The sequence below is a fragment of the Anopheles funestus genome, chromosome 3RL (genome assembly GCF_943734845.2).
Source record: "Anopheles funestus chromosome 3RL, idAnoFuneDA-416_04, whole genome shotgun sequence".
NCBI classification, from domain to species: Eukaryota; Metazoa; Arthropoda; class Insecta; order Diptera; family Culicidae; genus Anopheles; species Anopheles funestus.
In genome coordinates, this window is record NC_064599.1 from 64,942,790 (window position 1) to 64,964,849 (window position 22,060).

General features: G+C 41.9%; 1 protein-coding gene across 8 annotated transcripts in view; it reads right to left on the minus strand.

The window, feature by feature from the left end:
- Window positions 1–22,060, minus strand: part of LOC125769092 (probable lysine-specific demethylase 4B) — a 217,126-nt gene that overhangs the window by 123,557 nt on the left and 71,509 nt on the right. For 7 of the 8 annotated variants that reach the window (XM_049437551.1, XM_049437552.1, XM_049437545.1 and 4 more), the window contains one exon: window positions 3,057–3,092. The exons of the other annotated variant lie outside the window; for it this stretch is intronic. The gene's annotated coding sequence lies outside the window, so the exon portion shown is untranslated. The remainder of the gene's footprint in view (window positions 1–3,056; window positions 3,093–22,060) is intronic. 8 annotated transcript variants of the gene reach the window in all.

Genomic DNA, 22,060 nt, shown 5'->3' on the forward strand with positions numbered 1-22,060 from the left:
TGCTTACATTGATGCTTAATGCTTTATAATAGTTTAGACAAGTCAGGCGTCTATTAAAGGTATTTTGGAAATTGAATCGTAATGAGAGAGCTTCATGAGTTTAAAAACTTGCAAGTGAAAGAGTGGTCTGGATGAGTTGCTCTTCAGCATGTGGAGTTGATTCTCACTCGAATTCTATGTAAGTGAGTTAAATCGCAAGTTTATTTTTATTAACTATGTACGTCAATAGTTGGGACTTTATCGCCCATGACCTAGATTTCTTTAGTCTACGTCATAAGAGGTGAGTTACACTATTCCCATGGAACTATACCATTGTCCTATAGTAAAGCGGTATTAGTTCAATTAAGATAAAATCAGTGCATAATGTGGAGCATCATTTCCATCATCCTTTGTATGATGGTTCGCTTCCTCGACAATGCTTCTATGACAAATGACATTCCGCCACCGCCATGTCTACGTGTGAAGGTGATGCTGGGAACCTCGCACTGGTATCCCGAAATGTGTTGCATGACAATAATGTCTCCTTGTATTCACTCGCGCCAGGGTAATATTTCAAATGAAATGTGGTTCAAATGTGAACAAAGAGTGTTGTAGAGGGATTTATGCATACTTTTTTTTCTTTTTTGAGGGAATGTTTTTTCTTTAAGTCAGCCATAAGTTCACATACCGTACAAATAAAACTTGAGAGGCAAATGAGAGGCTTGCCGAATGAATATTTTTTGGGATTCCTCATACAAAACCTTTTGCAAGTGGGAAAACGTTACTGCGTGGGGAAACAGTGAGGGGAGCAAAAAAATCCACGAACATAGAAACAAATTATAAATGAGTTATTTATCTTAGCGCTTTTTGGGTTTTTTTTTCCTGATGTTTTGTTTTGCTTTGCTTATCCACTGCGGTTAAAACGGTGTTAGTGTGTTTTGTTTTCCTTTCGAGTTATCTCGTTTCCCTAACGTCGTCTCCGTAAGGCGGCTCTTTTTCTGCGTCATGTTGAATGTTGTTGAAGTGTGTGTTTTTTTTATTCAACTTCTCTTCATTCAAACGAAAAGTTGTTTTTCCCTCTTGCCGTTACTCTTGTCGATGCCGTTGCTTTCACCTGTCCTCGTCCCTATGTGCCCGGGGTGGAAGAAGTCGCTTAGATTAATTTCATCTAACCCGTTCTTTTCACTTTGTCACTGTGGTTCAGCCGTTTTGTGCTGCTTGATGGTGTATTCGCTGCTTTAGTCCAAGAAAAAAGGGGTTTGAAGCAAAGGAGACGTTCCTTTTGCTGTTGGTTTGTTTGATCTTCATCACCGTCGGAACCGTCACGGACTGAGGAGTGGCTGTCATTTGAATGTTTTTTTGTCCTACCAATTTCTTTACTATCGGCTACCGCAAATCAACCTTAGCATAGTTCGGAACCCGCTCGCGTATGTTTTTTTTTCTGGGGATGTCACGACAGGAAGGCCGTTCATTCCTCCACCACGGCCATCCCACTGTTGGAACGATTTTCCCATTTCGGAAGAAAGGTTGCATTTTAATGGAAATGATTTATAGTGAGATTTTCGATGTTTAATCGTGGGGCTTCATCTTTCGCGTTACAGCCGAAAAAGCTTCGTGCCCATTTCTCATTCGCAAACGTGGCACCTTGCTTTGCTGGAAAGACCCTCAAATAAATAAAAAAAAACGTATGCTTAAAGGCAGCGTGGTGCGTGAGAGTTTGCCATCGGGGAAAGGCATTTCTTCGTTTAGGAGGAAATGGATTCATTCAAATGTATACTGGCCGGCTGCAGTGGCCATGATCACGCACCGATGCTAATGAGCTGTTTATCGGTGTCCGGGAGAAAAGCTGGGCCCCGAAGCGACGATAGGCGCCTCCAAGATTCATTGCGGAATGGTCTGGAAAGTTTGAGCCGAAAAGTCGTGGAGCGGAATAAAAAGAATGCAGGGCGCGCCTTCTTGGCTTCCTACGGAATGGAATAGTGGCCGGGCTGGAACCGTGAGTGGGCCAGCTAAAAGTGGGTGAAAATTCGAAGCTTGACAAATCGAACTGGGCGGGTCAGTGCACGGAATCGAGCGCTATCAAACTAATTCGAAACCGTATGGTCACTCATTTGCAGCCCCATAAAGCTCGTCAGCATCGCTGCACGGTGATGGTGAGCCGTGACCATTTGTAACGCCGGAGGGATGCCGCCCGTTCGTTAGGCGGCTGACAGTTTGCTTGCGGAAGGTATCGGAAGGTGCGAGCTTTATCGTATCCGCCACGATTACAAACTCCCGTTGCCCAAGACTAATGGATTGAATGGGGCAGTTATGTTATTTGTTTTCGGGTTTTTTTTCTTCTTTCCCTGCTCCGTCACGTTACGTTAGGAGGCATTGGTTGGTATTAATTTTGCATCGTTTGTGAACAATTCATCGCAAGATTAATGAACGAGTTTTGTAAATGTTAGTATAAATAGGTTGTGATGATTGCAGGGAAAATTTAGTGAGTATTCGCTGTTGGAATGGGGCCAACTCTACACTTATATGAATTGTTTTTTACTGGCGTTGCTGTCCCATCAGGAAAATTTATTACATATAACTTGTTTATCTAAGCATATGTTATTTTACATACGCACTAGTGTATGAAAAGGTGATAAAACAAATTCCCGGAAGAGAAAACCAACAAAAAATGAAAGTAGTATCATAAAATTGCATAACAGGGATTTTGTTTCCGGAAATCATATAAAAAAACAAAAAAAAAATAATGTACCGAACAACTAACAAAAAAGAATAAAACACCACGAAAACAACTGAACATCATTTCGCATATTACATTGCAGTACGTACGAACCACCTTGACGTAAATACAAAAAATAGACAGAACAACGATTAAAAACCCGAAATAAAAAAAAAATAAAAAATAAAATTATACAAAGCGAATTAGAGGATTTATATGGCGAGAAAACTAAATAAATATATAAACAAGTATTTAGTAAGTAGGTGTTAATGGTGTTAATGTTTGAAATGTAAAGAACTAAAGTAACAAAAAACCAATTATGGATCAAACAAATAAGGTAACAGCAGAAAAATAGACTTACCAATATATTTTTGAAGAATGTAACGAAACTTCCAAACTATAAAAGTAAAAGAAGATGAAGAAGAAAAAGAGAGAAAAGAAGAAAAAATTAGGAATTGTTACAAGGGGTAGCATCACCATCAGCATAAAAAAGGGATGAGAAATGAACGAAAGCATCATATTTGTAAGTTTAATTAAATAAGAAATCTTTTACGAAAAAAAGAACCATTCAACGAAACAGAAAAAAAGCATTCGTACGAGTTAGAATGTGATTGTAGAATGAAGATGAATCGATATGAACAAAGTTTATAATCCATCAGGCCCGGTTCGGTTGATAAAAATGATAAAAAATTGCTGCCAATGAAACCGTGCTCGTCTGCATCCGCATCCGCATGAACCACGGACGACGTATGGGCTCTCTTCTCGCTGCGTTGAGTAATTGTGAAAAATTACCTTCAAACTGTCTTCGAACGGGGGGAGAGCAAGATAACCTCTCAGCCGCAAAAGGGTCAGCCGAAAAACTATCAAGAACTGCACCGATTGAAAAGTGGCAAAGCAAGCAAGTGGATGAAACGTACGGGTAGAAGTTTACCGGGAAGGATGGTAATAAAAGTTTTATTTACTCGCCGATATTCGTGAAACCCTTCAGCATTCTTCCCGCGTGCCGGTTTCGGTAATCTCGAGTGATTTTTATGATATTCTTTCTTTGTGCGCACGGTCTCGGACACAAACTGCGGCACAATGCCAAATGATTTATCTCATCTTAAGTTTTATTTATCTTACAAACTCCACTCGGTTTACCCACTCGTACCGCTTTTTCGCGCTAAAGACCGATTTCGTAAGATGCGTTAGGAGGAAGAGGTTGATTTCTTTTTTTTCGTTTTCGTCTGCGTTTTCCCCATTCTTGGGCCACTTTTTTTGGGGAAGGGGGGAAGGCATGAAATTCTTTCATGATTCACCCGCATGCACATGTGGGGTAAATAATCTCTCGCGATCGATGGATTAAGATTGGTGTTTTCTTTTCTTCTCGTTGGCCCCTTTTGTCCGCAAACCGGGTCGAACGGGGCCTGTGCGGGGGCCTGCGTTTCGGGATACTTAGTGTCAGTTCGTGAGCAAACAAACTGTGATCTTCAACAAAAAAAACGGGTTGAAATTTAATAAAAAAAAACGAGTAACCTCCGACGATGTATGGTGCCGTTTTTGTGAGCGGGATTGCGTATGTGCTTTGTCGTGGTTCACACATTTGGCTCGATTTGCTGAATTTGTGCCATATGCGCACCCGTTCGAGTACCGATCGCGTCACGATCGCGGTTACTGACGGGTCGAGCAGCACGAGATGAAGCAATACCGCATGCCGCCCTTCGGTTCAGATATAATTTATATGATTTTTAAAATCATCCCACTGTTCGGTTCCTCGCTGGTACGGTAGAGCAGCTTTTGGAGGTTTGTAAAGAATGCTTTTGCATTGTTTGTGCCACGCAAACGTAAAGAAGGGTTTGCGTTTTTTGGGCAAGATTTTAAAGCAAAATGATAAATAATGGTAATAATCGATTTGAATTTCAGATGGGCTGGGCTGCAAAAATTATCATGCATTTTTAACGGTTGGGTCTTTAATCTTTAATTTAATGACTTATCGCTTCAATTTACTTCAAATTAAAAAAAATATCTTCACCGCGAAATCGTTGAAGGAGAGATAATATTTTTGATGTGTTTCTTTATCAAGAATAAAGTCAATTCAATTCATATTAACAGTAATATCTTTCCAAAGCGTTATTTTAAGCTAAAACACATTAGAACCCTCGATACACGATAGTCCTTTGAAGGGATACCTTCACTTGACAAGTGGGAACGATGTGGGAAAACGTAAACACATTTGCGGTCAAGTATATCCCATTGGCGGTTCGATGATGATAGATGACAGTAATCTGCGTCACATCTGCGCAACTTACACCCTGCGTAACGTCCATTTGCCGCGCTGCACTGACTCAACATGCATTCATGCAAACGCTGACAGGTGATGCATCAGTGCATTAATGCGGTAAAAGCGCATGGCTTTAATGCAACAGTAGCCGCTCGCGGTAATAAGCGGGTTTCACAGTGTGGCCGGTTAGTAGGGTCGAGGCTGAGGGCATGCGAACATTCGTTCACCGTCGTCCATTCGGTTCAGTATTGATGAGGTTCAAGGGACTGACAGCGACAAAAGACCGCCGGTTCACCGGTTTGGTGAACAGATGGTTCGTTTTGTGGTCTTGGCGAATTTCTTCGATTAGATCGTTTTGTGAATGTTGATAGCAGTTTGAGTGATGCATGCATCCCGTGTCGTGTGGATTGGAATGCTGAACGGAAAACAATGAGGATGAGGTGTTTTCTTTTGCGTATTCCCCCTAGAGGCAGATGTGTGATTCTTTTGAGGCTTTATTGCACGTATTGCAATGTGAAGTTTTTTATTTTTTGTTACGAAATTTAAGAGTTGCGTTTTTTGAAGAATAAATCAAAGATCTCAAAATATGTTATAGTATATACATGAAAAATAAATATTAAAAGATAATACATAAAGATTCTTAGAAGTTGTTATTTGTCCGAACTCGTCTTAGTCTTTTTGAAGGACCTCCATAGAAGAATCGATATGTTTCAAAAATTTCCAACAGCATTATCAGGCAGGGGGTGATGATAGTAAGTCTCATTTCATACTCCAAAGTTGGTATGAGAAGAACGGAATTACCTTTAAGTTGTTTTTAAATACAACATTGTTAATTTTCATTCAAGTCGTTTAAGAATAGCCTATGCGCTGGATCAATACTTCTCGGCACACCCGGATCACTACTTCTCAGGACATCCGGATCAATAGTTCTCAGGACATCCTGATCAATACTTCTCAAGACGTCTAGGCTCAGAATCAGGCCAAGCTCAATTGCCGCAATCAGGGCATTGCTCTCAAGAATACGAAATTATCAACGGACACTTACAATTTCCAAGAGTTGAGTATCTTGGTAATCTTCCAGATGTCTTGTGTGTAAAACATTTCTAAAGCACTCCTCAAGTAACTTATTTGACGAGTCTCATATTAATAAAGTTTCTTTTAATCTATTTAAGATTTATTTTCCAAAATAGTTAAGTTAAACTTTGATTCGTTTATGAAGAATACAACTATTATTATTACAACTTTAGCCATCGATTTCGTTGCTGTTCCTGTGCGAACAATGGTAAAGTAGTTGGAGCATATTTTTATGATGGATCACACGCGAAATGACGCTGACTAAACCTATCAGCTTTCAATCATTAAACTATCCATGGATGGATACAATCGCGCCACGCCACCATTCGATAGGTACGAGTCACGTAGTCTTCCATCACCGGTCAACAGACGATGGTATCGGGAGTGAAGCTTTCCCGTTGAAAGACATTGAATCACCCCGGAAGGTGTTGCCAGCAGCGGTATGAGTGTTAATTTTTACCCAGAATCGTACGTGTTAACGATCATATCGATGATGCATTCCAAGCGGAATCCAAAGGGCAATCCGTCTCTTTTGTACATGTTTGTCTCATTTAATATTACATCCACCTTGTAGTTCGCAGTTACGGCATGCTAGAAGTGGTTCCAGGAAAATGCGTAACGGATAGAGTTCGAAAAATTTGACCATGGTTGGCGCCACCAAGAAGCAGAATACACTAAATGCACGACGAAAGACTTGTGCGCAACGTCGCCGTACCCGAGCGCAGACATTCTCTAATTGGCCATCAATTATTGAACCACAAGCACGGCGGGGATTTTTATTGCTCTTATTTCAGCCCCTATGGCCAAAAGAAGGCTGTCTCATAAGCCGGTAATTAATAAAAATTATTTACCACAAAGCGCGACGTCATTGGCCATTGCAATGGCGAGAGGGAAATTGACTGGGCGATGTTGTGCGATCCAACCATCCTGCAATGAGAGCGTAAGATATGCCAGGGGGAAAGGCAAATAGCATCCTTGCAGGGGGTAAATTTAGGAATTCAACTGTGCGAGAACTCCACTCCTTTCGGGTAGAGTGGGAAAAAATGTCCTCGGAAGCCACAGGCATGTGGTCCTGGCGCTGGAAATTAGTCACGCTGGGTCAGATTCCGGGGCATGGCGAATTTCCCTTTCGTTCAATGCTGGGTGGGTGTGTGTGTGTATGTACGGGTGGGTTTAAGGACACGCTGGCACCCGCTCCGTGGCATCGTTTATTATGCGTGAAATTTGACTGCTATGGAAAGAGCTACCGCTGCATTGATCGCTATGAAATTATGGCGTACGGACTGGGGAGGGTAAATGGTTTTTGCTCGGGTGTTGGATTGATTAATGTACCGAAAGTGGTAGTTCAGGGCTATTTGTAATCGGTACCGAAATAAATTGAGATACATACGTAAGAGATCATTAATTGTGCCGTTGAGTGGTAAGACTCTTGGAAGCTTGAAGGTGAATATTTTATTATTTAATTGGGTCAAATGGCAAAGGAATGTTTTTAACATTTTTTTTTTCAAACTGTTCTCAAAATTCCCATGCGGATGATTTTGCAATGATCAATACGGTTTAAAATCTCGTATTTATCACAAGATCTCTATGAGATAATTGATGATGAAAGTGTTTTAAATGAAATAAAAATAAATAAAGTAAAATATTTTACTGTAATCCTAGATAAAGGTTAACATGCGGATTTAAATTAAGAATAAACTTCAGCATAAACTAAGATTTTTTTTAATAAAACGGAAACTTCAACATTTTTAACAGCTTTAACAAACTTATTATTTTGTTGGACTCCAAGCTTGGTCTGCCATTGCAGACTTCCCTTAATTTTTAAGCGAGTGAGTCAGTCTAACGATCTGTCTATGTCTATGTGGATGGCCTAAAAAGGCTTTACGGACGGAGTCGTCAGCTGTCATTCAAATGACATGACCGGCCCACCGGACCCTCGTGAGTCGATTTCGTGTACGATAGTAAGCTTATCGTACAAATCATTGTTGCGGCTGTTGCATTATCCTTCTACACATTCGGAGACAAAAATGCTACAGGACATCTTGTTAGTCGTGTTTTCAATGAACAGCTTTCATTAAAAAATATTATAAAAACAAGCAAAATAACCATGCAAATAAAACAAATGAATTTTATGGCATTTCAACATGATAGCCCTACACAATTTTTTATATAATTTTTCTAACAAACATAGTAAAAACGTGAATTGATTAAACCTCGATGATTTGATAATCAGTCGATCCTCTATTAAGATTTATTAGCAGAAAAAGTCGTTTAGGTCCAAATGCTGATAACTTTTCATAACTTTCCTTCATAAACTTCATAAATACTTCAAGATTGTCTATAATTGTTTGCATGCGTAAACGGAGGCGTATTCCTGATGGAAAAGAATTACTGATAGAAGCGAACGATTTGCTAGGTCTTCAAAAAATAAAATATAATCTGGATCTTGATCACAGATATCTTAAATAGGATGATACTACCATTGTAAGAGTTAGTTTTGTATTATATTTTGTAATCATTTATACGTGAAAACTAGGACTATAGTACAAGTAATTTCTTTTTATATTTTTTTTTTCTTTCTCGACATGTCAATAGCATTTTTTTTGGATAACATCAAACAAATATTTGCACACTCATCTCGTCGAAACGTTTATGGATGTTTTACAAATATGGTGTGTTTGAATATCGTTTCAATTTTCTCACACTATTCACTCTCCCCCCGGTAGGTGTCGTCACGAATTCAATTAGCCGGATGGATTCCGATTCGATAAGCATCATCCAAATGCCTTTGGCTGCAATGCTTTACACTTGCACGCCGTACGGCTGGTCGATCAATGAAAAGTGAATCTTCTTTACACTCGCGCACACCACAAGTATTAGCCCGCGGAAGCGATCGTACATGTGACCGGTTGGTGGTCGGCTGGTCGCGACTTTTCTTTTCACTACAACAGGACGCACGCAAACTAGGAAGACACAACAAAGGCGACACAGCAACAAAAGGAATCTTTTTGGGCGTGTATGTGAAAAAGAGCGCGTTTCCATTCGCTCATTTCATGGGGGTAAAGGCCGGTCCGGTGGTTCCTAAAAGTGAGTAAGCGATTTTGTTTTTCAAAACACTGGACACACGGCTACACTCCTGAAGCTCTGGAGCTTGGAAGCAACCTGGAGGGGCGTTTTGGGAAAGAAATAGAAGACCGCCACCGAAAATGCATGTGCTTCGAAAAACATTCAAATTTTCGGCTTCACAACACAATCGCGAACTCGCCACCCAAAAAAAAAGAGGCTCAGCCCTCAGAACCCAATAGAGAACCGGTTCGGCCCCGGGCAACGGAACGAGATTCAATCAAGTTAATTATAAGCAAACAAAAGAGTAAGAGCTTGTGCGGGCGACTGTTCTGCCGTGGTTGCGGCGTGCCGGTATTCAAATCAAACCGTCCATCCGATCTGAATGCGAGCCGCGAATTGAAAGAGAACCCAAGGGGAGGCAAGGACGGTAGATTGGAGCCGGGGGAGGGTGGGAGACAGGGGGCGGACATCGCGGCCACTTGGTAAACCTATAATTTGCTGCTAATCTCGCCTCCAGCCGGTTCGCCCCGGTACCGTCACTCACTTGTCACGGTGGTTGAGTGCCACCGTAGGGGTGCACAAGTGCGTTCATGATCCGGTCCATGGGACTTGCGCCGAGGAAGCCAATTTGACTAAATTAATAAATAGGTTTAATTAAGTCCCCACTGGCTGTACGGAGCCCAAGCACGGTGGGCAGCACAGCCCAGAATGGGGCTCCCATTCGGCAGGAGCGAAGCGTGGCACCCGGTAGTGAGTCGTACGATTTCGTTCGCTTCCTAGATTTTCCGCGATGAGATAATTTTGAGCGCGTTTCCTTTTTTTTTTGTTTTACACCTTCTCTATGGCGTATTTTATCTTCAGGGTCACGATGATTAACTAAAGTAGGAACCATTTGGCTAATGGGTCAGGACTCTAGTCACCTTCAAAGGGGTTGCGCTCGGTGTCTGCCACTGGAACTCATTGGCATCGAATAAAAGAGGAAAATAATTGAATCGCCCTGCAACCATTTTGAGGCAACGCCTGAATCGATGCGAGTTGAGTGTATGACGCGAACGCGAAAGTAACATCTGCAGGCGGTATTTGAAAACAATTACATGTAAATTACATACATTAGCAGAATGTTTGTTATTCGACACTGGGGTGGGGAGGGTGCGGGAGCATGAAGTGGGAGAGAGAGAGAGAGAGAGAGATCAATGTCGGAAATCCACCCTATCAGTTTTGGAGAAAGAAAATTGGACATTGTTTGCATATGGATGTGTTAATTTTAGTAATTCCAATGACGGCCTCATGGATGCCATACCATCCATTGAAACAATGTGATGAAAGTTACAAACTAACAGTTCTGGAGTTCCGGCAAGTATGACATTGTCAACTTCACAATGTCAGAAGGAATGCATGTCCGGGAATGAGAGGAACATGGTGATGAAATATGGTTGAGGAATTCGCTAGCTTCTTCGAAACTCGATAAAGCGGCTACATTGGAATTCGTCGGTCAAGCGCATCATTGACTCTATTTAATGCAACGCCATCACTCTCATGCTACTTCGTGGAATTAATTTCACTTCGATCACATCCCGCACTGTACCGGCGATAGTTGGACATTCACACACACGTTGCCTGCACCACATGGCCTTTGGGGGCACATGGATGTTTGGGAATGGAAGCATGAAAGTATTCAAAAACCCCCTTCACATACACACAGAGTATTGGTGGGATCTCCGCACAGCATGGCTGAATATTTGATTACGTTTGGCGCATTCGGGTGGCCTTGGTTACCATTAGCTGACTCGCTGCGTCAAACCGATTCTTTCGCGATCGCATCGCTTAAGAGGAATTGGAAGTTGTGTTTTTCTGTTTTCTTACTTTCCAGCATTCTGGTGCAAGGTTTCGTGCAGCAGGCAGTTTGCTTATGCTGCTGTGAAGCAGCGTTCCAAGAGAAGGTCCCTTTGGGGGGGGGGGGGGGGGGGGGGGGGAGGAAACGGCGTTGTGGAGGTGAGGATGCTGTTTGCTGTTCCTACCAGCAGCTTTCTGAGCCAAATATCTTCCAGCCTAGACTAGCCACAACAGCCATCTGACGGCGACGATGGCAGGTCGCGTCGTATGCCTTGATCCTCCAGCATCGAACCAACCACGCTCCGGGTTGATTGACAGCTGAGATATTTGGAAATCGGTCGCCGCTTGTGGACGGGGAGGCGTAATTATGTAGTTTTGCCTAGCGCCTAGTGTCTAGTGCGAGAGTTCAGAGTTTAGTTTTTGTTTAACCTCGTTTGATCAAGTTAATCTTTTAGTTCAACAGATCAGGCACAATGTTTCAGCCACCCCTTTTTTTGGAGAGTGGGACGTGTTTATTTGTTTTCTGATAATGCATGAAAGCAGGGAGATAATGTATACAAGTGATTTCGCACAAATTATTTAAATGAGCTTATGATTGAGAGCGTGAGAACAAGTTGGTGTTTGGTGGGGGAAACAGGATTTTGGCCTTGTTTTGAATAATTTGTACGACTTGTTCGATTTTCGAATATGAATTTCGATTGGTAGTACCTTCACAGTTGCTCTTTGTTGGTAAAATTAATTTAAAATATTCTATCAACTGCAGCAAGTGTTTAGAAGCACGTGCACAATTCAACCGAAGTCTCCCGGGAGGAAAGAAATCATGACTTCTTGGTTGGAACGAAAAAACCCAGCACGCCAAACCGCTCGCCCAACATTATTCGATTGGAATCGTCCGACGAGGTCGCGCCTGACCGTGGCCTGTTGTGGCCAGTATCATGCGGTGATTTTAGTTTCACGCCTTTTGCTGCGATCATCCGCTCAAAAGGAATGGCCTCGCCCTGTACCGCCGAGGGACAGCATGAGGGCTGTCCTCGCTAGCTGCTGGGGTTCATTTTTCGATTAAAAATCTCCCTTTCATGTGCCCTCGGTACAGAGTGGAGTGAAGAAGAAAGGGCGGCAATCCAGGTGGAATCTTGCCCTCAAAACCGTGGAGTGGAATGAGGAGTGGGGGGAAACAAAAAGGGAAAGGCAACTGAATCGTTTTGGCGTTCCGGATGGGGCTCGCAGTCATTTATCATTCGGATACATCAGTTTCTTATTTGCACTGCTCAGCGGGTACCGTATCGGTTCGGAGCGCGCTCCGAGAAATCGAAAGTGTGCAATGGCATTACGCAACCGTGGAACCCCTCGAGGGGTTCCTTGGTTTTGCGCAGATTGCACGTCGTTATGTGCTGTACCACTTTTGCAACAGCGCTAGACACCCTCCCGGCCGGGTCGTGGGGGTCACGTAGCAGAAACGTTTGCGCTATCTATTTTGGTGTGTAGCATGATAAACTGTATCTACCAGCCGGTGTAGTAACGTTTTCGTTCGATACCACGATGCATTTTTAGAGAGTGGGAAGCTAAACAACCTAAGCACTTGATTGGTGTTATAATATGTTGTAAATAAACAGAAATGGTTTAATGATCGTCAAGGTAATTCAATTGATAGGATAGTGGAATGGATTACCTTTGAATTACGTTCTCCACATAATAAAATGGAGAATGATTTACTCGAAAGTGTGGTTAAATTGCATATGGATAACACGGAATCTGTTTTTTAGAACATGGGGACGGTTTTGGAACTATGGTTCAAAGATCTTTTCGAATATTTTACAACACATTAAGATCAACTGCAGGTGAATTCCTTCTGGCAGATCGCGAGTTTATTCAACAGATGCCTTAAACTTGGTTATTTGTTAGCTCATGGAAGATCTTCGAAGTTGCGTGTTTCTTCAATTCGGGTAGAGTAAGCACTCTTCCAGGACATTAACGTCACACAGACTTTCTCCGTGATTGGGTAATCTATTCTGAAGAATAATTCTTGATCGCCTTTAGCAATCGGCTTCTAGCAGTGTTCAGGATACTCTACCGTTCACATGGTTCTTTGATCAAGGTCGTCCTTCAGTTATTATAAAGGTCAATTGCTATGAGGACAATTGCTTGTTTAGGTCAATTGTTGTGAGATTGAAGTGTCGCAAAGAAGAAAAAGTCGAAGCTATCGTTTTATAGGATATCTCATAGGCATATGATAGAATAGAACTTTCCGGAACTTTATAAAAGCTGATCGGTATTGATCTTCCAAATTATATTTATAAGGAACAGAAAACATTCAAGTTACCTTAAACTCTCCTCTCTCAGACATAACTACAGTCCAAGCAGTATTCTAGACAACGATCACCTTTGAAGTCTCCGGAGATGATCAGTGGGTCTTGTGAGCAGATGACACTGGTAGTGAAGGGTAGTGAGCTACAGAATAGGCGTTGTTTAACAGGCGATGTAGGAAAAACACTATCAACAAGAGAATTACTTACTTCTGAATTGTTTCTACTCCATGATCAATCTCTTTTGCCTATTGACGATGGCCGGGTCGGGAATCCTATTAAATGTTCTAAGACAGTACGCCATCACCCTCCAAAAAACCCGCCCTAATTCCAGGGGACCTTAACCTTTTTACTGTGGGACCTCCAAATTAATGTGCATCCTCCGATCAGTAGTAGGAAAATAAGCAACTCTCCATGTCATTGTTAGAAAATTTTTCATGACTAAAACATCTCCCTGCTCCGCTCATACAAGGAGGCTTAAAGTATCTACTGATAGATTCCTGATGGAGGAGTATCCTCCAAAGAAATGCTCGTCTCACCCTCGGGTAGTAATTTTGAAATCAGTAACTGGAGTATTTGTTCTAAATATGTCCATGACTTCCAGAATTGACACTGTTGACTCTTCAAAAATCACAGCAGAATCTTAGTGCGGCATTCCGTAGAGTTCCTACAGGCTCAAACTACCATTCCGTTTAGGGCCATCCGGAATCTTTATCCAGCACTGACAATAGCAATCGTCCATACGACACTCAGCACAAGGACTCATTACTGTAGGTTCCAAAAGGCATGATTATGTGTTGGTTTTTATACCAAATTGATAAGATATTGTAAACAATGAACAGTCAATTTTAAGATCGATGTGTTATCTTTGTAATTCCTCTGACGAATGCCTTATGTACGTACAAAGACTACTATACATATTCAATTTAAAATTGAGCTGACTCAATGTAATTTTTCCTCGTTTAAATTGAATGTCTGGATGCGTGTTACGATGTTCCAGCAAGCAAGCAATCTGGTCCTTACATCATTCGAATTTTTATCACGCCGCAGATTTGTTGCACAGCCATCGCTTTCGTCATTCTGATTGAATGCATTTTGCGCGGAGGTTTATGGTCTGTTTTGCATTTCCGCTACATGCCCTGCATCCTTTCTGTACGTCCGGTGACCGGAAGACGCGTTCACAAGTTTCCGCCTGCAGACTCACAAACCAAAACAGTTGCAAAAATCTCTTCCCTCATGCACATCTCCCTCCCCCCCGCTGCGGATTGCCAGGATGGATGCATGTGGATGCATCGCTCCGAATCAACGCCACCATTATCCGGTCCGGTTCGGTCGAACACAATCGATTCGTTATGCATCGCGTGCGATGTTGGTACAAATATGAATCATTTATCAGCGGTGACGATGGTTTCTTTTTTTGTTGCGGAGTGGTTTGCGCAGGCGGCATCCATGTCCCAACGCCGCCGTTGACGACGTCTTCGTCACAGCCGTGTCTCACTCGTGCGTCTCCATCATGCGTGCGCCCGTCCCGCGTTGTTACCCCGGTGGGATGCGGGCTTAACGTGCGAAAGAAAGAAATTGATTATTTATTCCGAAGCCATCGCGCCGCTATCTCAATGCAATAAATTAGTGGCGCGTTCTAGCACGTTCATTTACGGGGGCCCTTGGCAACGGAACCTGCGGGGCAGTGCGTTTTGTTTGACTTTATGTTGCGAATGTTGTTGCATTTATGCCGCCCGGATCGGTTTCGTGTTTGTGTGCAAGATGAGTGAGTATTTTTGTAGCGCAGATTTGCTATGTCTTTGGTTAGGTTTATTTCTCTTTCCGTTTGCTTACTGCGCTGCGCAGATTTTGTGCAGCAGGCACACGGCCGTCGCGCGATGACATGACTTGCATTTATTATTGATGGATTTTTCCAAAGCCTTTTTCCGACCGGGTATACGTGGGTCGTTGCTAGTTGTTGGTTTGTGGTGGGGAATATTATGTTGGGTGTTTCGTTTATAGCATGACTGAAGTGTATTTTGTGCGCTGCATCGTAGCGCGCGCGGATGCGGGCTTTGTACGGCTGCGTGTACAAAGTAATTGATTGCCGTTCTTAGTTGAAAAAGACGTTTTAATCCACTGGAATCCAGTGGTTTCGCACGCTGGTAAGCAAGGTTACGGAGGAGCCGAGGAAGAGGTCATGAACTAAGCGACTCAATTAGTTACTTACAATGTGCAACAACGGCCGGCTCGCGGGTTGATTTGTTTTGTTGTAAAGAAAATTCCAGTTGCAATGTTTGTACAGTGGAAAATGGTTTAAAAATATGTCTCATTTATTACGAAACAAAAGTAAACAAATTCACAAATGTGTTGAAAGTAAAAAGAGTTCATTACTCATAGAAATTAATTGTAATTGAAGAAGTTTGGGGAAAAAAAATCTTTTATAGCGTTAAGAAAGAGCCATAAAATTAGCTCAATCACCTCGTTGTGGCGGCCCAGCCCGAACAGTGACCTTCGTTACCTTCTACAATCACACTACGCAACGGTGTGTAATTTTGTCATTAGGAAAACTTCACTTAATTTCCGATTACAGCCCAGTACCAGTACCGGGGATTCCGGGCGGTATCATCCATCGCAAAACGGTTCCGCCCATGGGCGCGTGTTCCGTGCCAAGGGATACCGAAAGGTGCAAATTATCATATTTTACCATTGATTTTTTTTATTCCCATTGTTTGTTAACTGGTTCGTAACGATCGCTTCAGTACTTTTGCCGACAAACACACAGACGATGATACGATGGCAGACGGGTGTGTGCGTGTGCGTGCGTGGGTTGAATGTGGCTGGTTTCCTTAACGAGTCCTAGTTTTAAGATCTGGTGATTTATTTTTTTGTTGCTCTGCTACGTTTGAAAGCATCACGTCATCACAAGTCGAACGAGGGTAAGATTGAAAAAAGTGCATCGATTGTGCATTGTTCCGTGCCCCACCTGTGGAGCGTACAGCCCTAGCCAAGAAGCCAAATGTCATTGTCGTGTTTTTATCGGATTTTATTTTTGTGTTGAAAAAAATTCCAATCCATTTATGTACGCGAACGGACCAAAGGGTGACTGCAAAACAAAAAAAAAACGGAAACAACCCATCGGGTTTGATCAATCAGGCTGTGGGGTCGTAGTGGGTTTTTTTCTCTTCTTGCTCGTTCTGTGAACCATGGCTTTCTTTTCCCATCTGTTTCTTAATCAGTGTGCTGCTTTATTCGATGCTAGGCATAATTACTGGTAATTATTTTTCCACCCACCCACCGATCCATTATCGTGATAGACTCATTTCCCATGCTGCCTGGTAGCTGCATCCAGAAAGGAAATAACCCTTTCGATGGGGAAGATTTTTTTAAATTAATTTGTTAATTTTTAAGATATTCTTTAAATTCGTTAAAAATAATAGCAATATCTTGTTGGAAACAACGAAGCATTATGCAGTAAATTTTTTTGTTTATTAATCTGATTGGTTTTTTTTTCTGTCATTTTTTGCAATTACTTCAAAGTCTATTTTGAAGATTAAAAAAATCATTTTATACGAAATATGTAAAAATAATTATTAAAACATTTTATTCTAAATTTTTTTTTCTACCATTCTACCTTATAATGAAATTTTCAAAATTTTACCCTTTAGGTGCTTTATTACAATATCTTCTCGATTTTTGCAAAATTTTGACTTCAGGTGATTATTGAGGAAATTTCAACCACAGCGTACCATAGAAGTGTAAAATTTTATCTTAAGCAATTTTTTCTTAATTTCTCAATTTCCTCTAATAACAATATTTCCAATTTAATTTTTCACACAGTTACCTGATTTTTTGAGTGAATTTTTCCCTTTCATAAGAAAACAATTGTTAAAAATAGTAGGGTATATACATAAGGGTTAACGAGAACCGACACTCATTCATCTCTCATCCGTATCCATTCCTTCGATTCCTTCATCCCCCTCATCGGGCGTATAAACAAAATGGGATGAATTTCATTTTCAAAATAAACAAACCATCACGATCGTGGAACCGAATTAGTTTTGATTCCCTTCTACGGGTGTTGCTTCCCTCCCTTTCATCCAGTACCCAGCCGTACAATGTTGCTGCAGAGGAGCGGTTTGTCCGCTAGTTGAAGTCTTAACTTTAGCCACGATCTATACACCCGCCCGGAGGTCTATATGGATATTTGTGGCAGTAATGAGACGGTCGGGTTGTTATGGCAACGGATGAAAAATTCTAACTCCACCGACGATCGAATGTGATCGTCCACATGGGAGAGCATTGAGAAGTGTTTTGAAAACAAAGACACTATGCTTAGGTTAGGTTTTGGGGGGGAGGGGCTGGATTTGAAGCAGCAGCATGTTTATCTTTGCGCTTCCCATTGCTGTTATGGATAAGTAACTACGAGGTCGTGTAGAGTGTACTGGATGCCGGCTTGACCGGCACCGGTACGGCAAGAACCAAGCGGAACAGAAGCAAACGACGCGACGAAAGCATTAGACCACACACGCATATTTTCACGTGATGTGCATCTGTTCCGGTTTGATGCTCGTCAATGTGTTGGCCCTGCTGTTTGCTCCCTCTCGGTCTCGGTGATCCCTTTTTTCATGCGTCCCCCAGCGTCGGTTCGCGTAATTCCACGCATGATGAATGTCACGTGTAGCAACGCTGGTCATCGTGTACAGTGCGTTATGCTGCTTTTGTTGCTGTAACTCCCGACGAGATAGTCATCTCGCAACCGGCCAAAACCACTTGTTCCATCGTACGAACACAACGAGCGTTTTTTCATGCCTCGTGGAATCAGATTGAGAATTTTCGGGAGGTTCCGGGAGGTACAATTTCGCCTGCGCCACACGAGTACCCGATGCGGTCGTGAATAATGAGTGCGAGATGCGATGGGCCCCTTTGTGGTGCAGGGTTTTTCCATGCGTCGCGTTATTAGTAGCGCCTGCGGAAGCGCAAGCAGCAGTAATCAATTTTAATTGAATCTCTTTGAAAGCCTTCAAATAAGCTTCGAAAGGTCCAACTTCCTCTCCTTCGAACCTGCACCAGGATGTGATCGTTTATCAGTTTTTGGGAAGAGTAGGCAAAGGTGGTAATGTAATTAAAGTGAACAAAACTCCCATTTCCTCGCCAAGTGAATGGTTGGTACTTTGGTTTTGCAATTGGGGGAGTCTGCCAACCCACGCGGTGGTGACATGCGCCTGAGATAGAATCTATAGTTTTAGACAATCCCTTTTTTGGGGGCCGGCAGAATCCCTTTTTGACGAAATATGTACGGAAATTATTCGCAATACGGGCCTTTCCTGGCAGACACCATCTCACCCATCCTTGGAAACCGTTGTAAAACATTTGTTTCCGGTGTAAATCGAACGAGGAGGCCCAGGTTTCATCCTTGTTCCGGAATCGTCATTATTGGTGGCAATTCTTGAAATAGATGGGAACTAAATGTTTGCTCCCCATTTTCCATTCTCCCAGTCTCCCTTTAAATGAGGGAATTGGATGAGAGGAGATCGGGAAACAATCGGAAAAACCCACGGCAAGTGGTAGTTACCCGAATCGGTTCGATGATGTAATAATGTGCATCAGATTTGTTGTAACGCCTTGCCGCGGGGAATTGCCTAGCGCTCGATTGTGTGTCTCCCCTAGTGGGGAGTTGTTTAATGTGCCACGGTGTGCAACAGAGGAACATTGAATTAAATTGCTTTCGGTGCGAACTGATGCTACCTAAAATGCATCCCTTACTACATTCCCGATTCTCTATTGTCAATAGTTTCATAATGAGTTTGAAGATTTGAAGTTCTATTGTCGGATGTCGCTGTAAGCGGATCCGTTGTACTGTCGGAATTAATATGCCGCATCGATGGGAAGCTGATATTGGAATTCAATCATAAATGTGATTGAAAGCAGCTTTTGGAAGCATCATTTACTATGCCTTTAGCTGACAATTGATGTGAAGTAATCGAATGTAATTAAGTTTTATGAGATATTGCGTCAATGTCTTTGGGAAATTAGATTATATTGTACAGGTGATATAACTTCCAGCAAGATATAATCTGATACATGTTATAATCAACATTATATATATTTTTTAATTTTATAAAAGATTTATTTTTCATGTTAATTTTTTGTGCTCGTGTTCCAGCTGAGCGTAAACTGTACAGGAGCGATCGCTTATCGCGTTAATCGGCTCGGTCGCGTTGGTAGCAAACAAACGGACTTTGCCCAGGCTACCTGGGCACATAAGCTGGCCTGTTCGCATTACGCACTGAGCAAATGTTTGACTATCCGAAAATCCGGGCGCTGAGTAAAATATCGGAAAATTGGATTGCACTGTAAACATTGTCTGGCCAAAACTGCACCCGGCCAACCGAGCAGAGCGTTGTGTTTTAAGGATTTTTGGACGAGTCTGGACCATTTTAAAACGATGCACTCACCCGATGCGGGAGATAATTTAACCGGTCTGGTTTTTGGTCCAACCTCGAAACAGGTGTGGCTGTGTGTGTCTGTCTAGTTGGAGTGTTGCTTTCTCTCAAATCGAAACCCTAGGATGCTGGGAATTCGGGCACCATCCTAACCGAGCGTTGTTTACTGTGCGGTGTGGTTGGTGCGCTATCGTTCCATCGCCAGTCGCCAGTCGTGTCCGGAATGTACCCCCAAAAAACCTCGGGACGATTATTTTACGATAAACGCTTGTTGGATAGTTGGGTTTTCGGTTGTAATTAGATTATCGTGCTGAAAGTTAGCTCAGCAGCAACTGAAACAGTTGCTAGGTTTTGAGGGGCGGTGGTTGATTGTAAATTTGCTCAAATGGCATTTAAGTTGGGAATTGTTGTTTATCGGGCGGTTCATTAGGTGCAAAATGGAGACAGCCCGCGTTCTTGAGTAGAGGTTTCACCTGCAACTTCATTAGTGTTTTTGACACTTTTAATATGATACGATCAATGTTTGCTCCGATACGGTTTTTAGGGGAGTCGCAATGGAACTCAAATTAATCCCTATTAGTGGTGACAAATAGTGACAGTGTGTTTTCGTGTTTTTTGAATCATATTATCATCATATTTGTATCGACACGTGTCAAACATGGAATCGACCTGTCAATAGGCTATGCTTACGAGCGGATAGTATGGAACGAATTGTTTCAACATCAATGACATAATCCATCAAAAATGTGTTGTTGAAGGATAAAAAAAATTCGTGTTAAAATTTGTTGTTGCAGGCGTTTTAGTTTTGATCTGGTCCATTGGGTTCACATGTAAGTTTGAAGCATTTTTCTTCATAGATTGGTTAATAGTTTTTAATCAAGGTTTAGTTCGCCAGAAACTGTATTTTCCATTGCAGTTTAAAAACATCTGAACAAAAAAATAATTTTGACTAAAAACAATTTTCTAAAGGGTTTCTCAATGACCTTATTGACAGTTTCTTCGTTGTTGAAATAACTCTTTACCGATTTGAAAAAAATCTATTGAATTATGTAAGTTATTTTTTTTTTATTCCTTCATAGCATCGATTTAACAACCTTCAAGCGTATTATTTGATTTCAATGATGTGGTCAGTTGGGGCGGCCCAGTGGTGCATGTGATAAACGGCGCCGGTCCACACGGCCGGACCGGGTTCAAATCCCATCCGGACCGTCCCCCCGTAGCAAGGACTGACTATCCGGCTACGTGGTAAAAAATAAGTCTAGTAAGCCAGAAATGGCCGGCGTGACCTGTAAGGTCGTTAAGCCAAGAAGAAGAAGAAGAAGCAAAAGTGGCCGGCGTGTCCTCAAAGGTCGTTAAGCCAAGATGAAGAAGACATGGTAAGTTATCATTGACATTAGATATCAAAAATAAGACTTTTTATCTTCCAAATTGGGACATTCAACATCGTCGCTTGTTTTATATATGAACTATTTTACACACGAATTCTACTCCATTTCTGTTTAATTTCTAATCATCAGCAAGAATTTTTGAAGTCCAATACGAATTCTCAATCAATATAGCCCTCAGTATCTCGTCAATTCTCTTTCGATTTTTAGGGATTTCTGGGGAGATGCTTGTCTTCAATATGGACATTACCATTTCTATTACCCTACTCTTTGAATTCTATTAGCCGACCTCAACATTGAAGAATATAAAATTTGTATTTCCTGTTAATAACACCATTAAGCTTAAGAGTTCCTATAATTTTAAACAAGTGAAAGGTAGATGTCTATGTGTTCAATATGACACTCGAAATCTCCCATTCCCTTTAGAATTCTCTAAAAACAAGGTAGAAACTTAGTTGTAGACCCAATATATTTTACTTCAGGTATAGAAAATGGGTATTGCTGATTGATGAATTTTTGATAACCCACCTGTAATTAACAGAATAATGTATAAGTTAACTCTAAAAATCTTGTAAGTAATAACAGTTCATTAAAATTGAAAAAAGTGATGATATTTTCTATGTAAAGCAACTCATATGCAACCAAATCGGGTTTGCGGTTAGCATTTCGTAATGCGTATAGTTACCTTTTGAAAGGATCAATCAACCGACATGTGGTAGAAATGTGATACACGTGTTTGTCGGCTTTTGAGTCGGCTTCATCTGAAAGCCACCGGTTACCCAATACGTGCACTCGTGCACCGTGTCAAATGGTTTGGCAAATCTCTGACCCCCAGTCAACTGGTCCGTCACACCACTAGAACGTAACGGGGGCAGGATGTCCACTTTCCTTGTGACCGAATCGCGCGGGAAAACACTTGCCCTGACAGTGTGTGTCAAAGCAGCAAGAGGTCTTACGTTTGGCAACCGATATCGTTTCACTTTCTACGCCACGGTTCGCGTCACCTTTTGACATCG